The sequence below is a fragment of the Symphalangus syndactylus genome, chromosome 8 (assembly GCF_028878055.3).
Source record: "Symphalangus syndactylus isolate Jambi chromosome 8, NHGRI_mSymSyn1-v2.1_pri, whole genome shotgun sequence".
Classification (NCBI taxonomy): Eukaryota; Metazoa; Chordata; class Mammalia; order Primates; family Hylobatidae; genus Symphalangus; species Symphalangus syndactylus.
Window position 1 is genome coordinate 19,605,371 of NC_072430.2, and position 3,677 is coordinate 19,609,047.

Sequence of the window (3,677 nt, forward strand, 5' to 3'; positions counted from 1 at the left end):
CCATAGCAGTAGACCTCCTCGTTTATTGAATGAAGCATGAGGTTAGTTTACTCAAGGTATTCATGTAAACATGGACACTTAAAAAATAAATAGAAAAGAAACAAAGGGCTAAATTTACCAGATGAGGAAGAAACTTAGCTGCAGAGATGTTTCTAACCTATAGTTCTCACACACAGTGTGAGAAGTCTGAAAAATGAAATTTTAGTCATTAGAACCTGACAGCTTCCAGTCATAATATGCTGATATGTGTAACGGGAATTAAGAGATTCTACCAGCGGAATGAACGTTCATAATTTTTTTTGAAGCAAATCATTTATTTCAGCTCCGTGAATCACAGTGCGGCAGCAGATCACCGGACATTTATAAATGGCATAATACAACTTTCACAGGCTTCGTGTCCTTTCTTAAGTAGATTCCACTTACAGACACTAATTATTGGTTGAATGGAAGCACTTTCTGTGAGGCAAAGCAAAGGAGGTCTATTCTGAATGGAAATAAGCTTCTGGGGGCTTCCAGAGGGGCTGGGACCACTGGAATTCTGCCCTTTGGTAACTTTCTAAGGTGATTTTGAGTTTTAATTGGTTCACCTTTTCAGGGAAGGACCACAGCCTCCCCCAATTCACTCATCACCAACAGACACTTATAAGTGTTCTGTGCATCACACATTGTCCCAGCTACAGGAACACTGAGAGGGTTACGAGGAGGACTTCTGTCTCATTTAACTCCTTCGGGGATGGGGAGAAGAAACGTTTACACCAGTAAACACTCGGAGCTGACACAGCAGGTCAGAGATTGTCAAACACTGGTGAGCAGGAGCCTCACCTGGAATGCCAAGGTCTCGGTATAAGAAAAGGCCCAGGGGTCAGATTGGCTGGGTTCAAGTCCTAGCAACTCCATTAATAAGCTACGTGGCCCTGGTCGAGGAACTTGACCTCTCTGTGTCTTACTTTCTTCCTTGGTCAAATGGAGTTGATCACCGGGCTTCCTTCTTAGGGCTCGGTGAGAATGTAATGAGTTGACTGACATACAGGAAATGTTTCTGGCACATGGTGAGTTGTCGGGTCATCGTATTTATTTGCTGGGACAATGGTGGCAGATGATGAGGCACCAACACAGAAGCTGCTAGGGAGGGACCAGGTGGCCCATAGAGTATGAAGTCAAAGAGGGTTATTCTTGAGCCTTAAGCTTTAATGGAATTTCCTTGGGACCTGTGGCCCCTGTCTTCTTTCTGATTTCTCCCATAGGATACCTATCCTATGCCTGCCCCACCATTGTATTTTGAGAGCAGATAACTTGCCTGATTCTACAAGTTTACAGCTTGTAAACTTTCTTCTGTGGGGCCCAGCAGAAGTATCTGAGGAATCTTTTCAAAAATCTGCATGAACTTTCTTCCTTGAAGAAACAGGAATTTTGCCTCAGAATAAATCATACCTTGAGTTTCACCCACATCTGATTTAGACACTATTTAGATGAGCTTTGGGACTTAGAGTTGATGCTGGAATCAGTTAAGACTTTTGAACATGTTGAAATGGAGTCAATGTATTTTGCCTGCAGGAAGGACATGTTTCGAAGGGCCAGGGGACAGACACAGTATTATGAGCAAATTGTGTCCCCCCACAAAAAAAAAATTCATATAGAACAAGTCCCCCCAGTATCTCAGAATGTGGCTGTATTTAGAGATTGAATTTGTAAAAGTGTAATTAAGTTAATAATGAGTCCACCAATCCAATATGACTGGTGTCCTTACAAGAAGAGATCAGGACACAGATACAGAAAGAGGGATAACTGTGGGAAGACACAAGGAGAAGGCGGCCATCTACAAGCTACAGAGAGAGACCTCAGAAGAGGCCAAACTTGTGGACACCTTGACCTTGGATTTCCAGCCTCCAGGACTGTGCGGAAATACATTTCTGTTGTTTAAGCCACCCAGAAGAGTGGAACTTGTTAACAGCAGCCTTAGCAAATTCATGCAGATTTTTGAAAAGATTCCTCAGATACTTCTGCCGGGCCCCACAGAAGAATCTTGGTTGTTGAGAATCTTGGTTTCATATCATGTCATGCAAAGATCCTGGGAGGGCAGAGAGAAGTAGTTCCGGCCTGTCTCACGCAAACCTCTGAGAGCTGTTGCTTATCCACAGAGTGACCTCAGGTGGCTCAAGTTGCCCCTCTGGGTCTCAGCTTCCGCCCCTGAAAAGGAAGGTGTCAAGCAATACCACCCACCACTATAGAGTTTTCCAGCAGTGGCTTTCTGTAAAATACATCAAATGAAGTCCTCCATCTTGGCCTTTTCCCCAGCAGTGGGGTTGCATAGAAAAGAAGACAACAGGTTAGCAAGAAAAATGTGGTTTCTGTGGGCCAAAGATCCCCAGCCTAGATGCTGAGAAAGTGGGAGGAGGAGAAGATAAAGATTAAACTAGAAATCACAAACTTAGATCCAGAAATTGCCATGGGGCCCAAGACAGTATTTCACACATCTGAAAATTTTCATCGACCTGTCTATTTGCAGCTTTTTAAAAAAGTGTTTGTTCTGCTGGGCCCTTCTCTGCAGTCACCGGTGATGGGGAGAACACACTGATGTGTCTTCCGGCCCTGACTTGATGAGAAGGCAAAGACAGAACCAGGGGCACACTGCCCTGCATGAAGTAGTGGTGCTTGTGGGGTAAATCAAGTTTTGGGGGGATCTTTGAGCTGGCACTTGACAAAAAGCCCCAGGGGGAGTTTGGAAACCTGCGGGCAGCGGGAATGAAGAACCAGGGGACTGGAGGCCACTTTGGAGTAGGGTTTACTCACTTAGGAGAGGGGGGCAAACTCAGGTATTGCGGATGCGGGTTTTTACTCACTTAATTTGCATTCTTGCATTCAGTCTCCACCGCAAAGCCCTGAGAGGCGGGTTAAGTCATTTATAGGGTGATTAATTTTCTTGCGAGGGATGTAGGCCTATTCCCAAAGGCCTCACATAATTCAAAACTAGCACAATTCAAGATTAATTCTCTGGAGGAGGAAATGTAAAGTAGGGTTTGCATTAGTTCGAAATCTGTGCATAAACTAAGACGACTGATACATTATATATCACAATTTCAGATTTGCGCTATTCAGATTTGCAAAACACCCAACCACACCCTGTACGTCTTTTGGGGCCAAGTGAACTGATTGGCAGGTATGAAGATGAACCCTCTGTCCTTAAGCATACCTGGGGTCAGTGTGCCCAAACCCAGATCACCTCCCCTGGGAGCTTCTCATGTTCATCTCCCCTCCTGCAAGTGAGGATGCTCTGAAGATCGTTTACCTGTAGTGAGACAGGGCAATTTAGTGGCCAAAGTTTCAGCTCGGACTTCAGACGGACATGGGTTCAAGTCCTAGTTTAGCTGTAATCTTGGGTACATAACTTCGCTTTTTTACCTCTTCATCTCATTTCCTGTAAAATAGCAATTATAATCATCACACCCACTTCAGAGGGAAGACTTCAGTGTTAAATCAGAAAACAAATCTCAAGCACATACTTTTGTGCCTGGCGCATGCATATACTCAATAAATATTAGTGTTGTCTGGCACGGTGGCTCCTGCCTGTAATCCCAGCATTTCAAGAGGCCAAGGAGGGCAGATAGCTTGAGCCCAGGAGATTGAGGCCAGCCAGCCTGGACAACATGGCTAAACCCTGTCTTTATAAAAAATACAAA

The 3,677-nt window shown here is 44.5% G+C and overlaps 1 long non-coding RNA gene across 1 annotated transcript; it reads right to left on the reverse strand.

Moving 5' to 3' along the window:
- Positions 1-2,764: 2,764 nt before the first annotated feature.
- Positions 2,765-3,377, reverse strand: LOC134737436 (uncharacterized). Its single transcript, XR_010122329.1, has 2 exons — positions 3,287-3,377; positions 2,765-2,991 (listed from the first exon to the last, which is right to left on the reverse strand). It is a non-coding gene; the product is annotated as an uncharacterized lncRNA (long non-coding RNA).
- Positions 3,378-3,677: the final 300 nt, after the last annotated feature.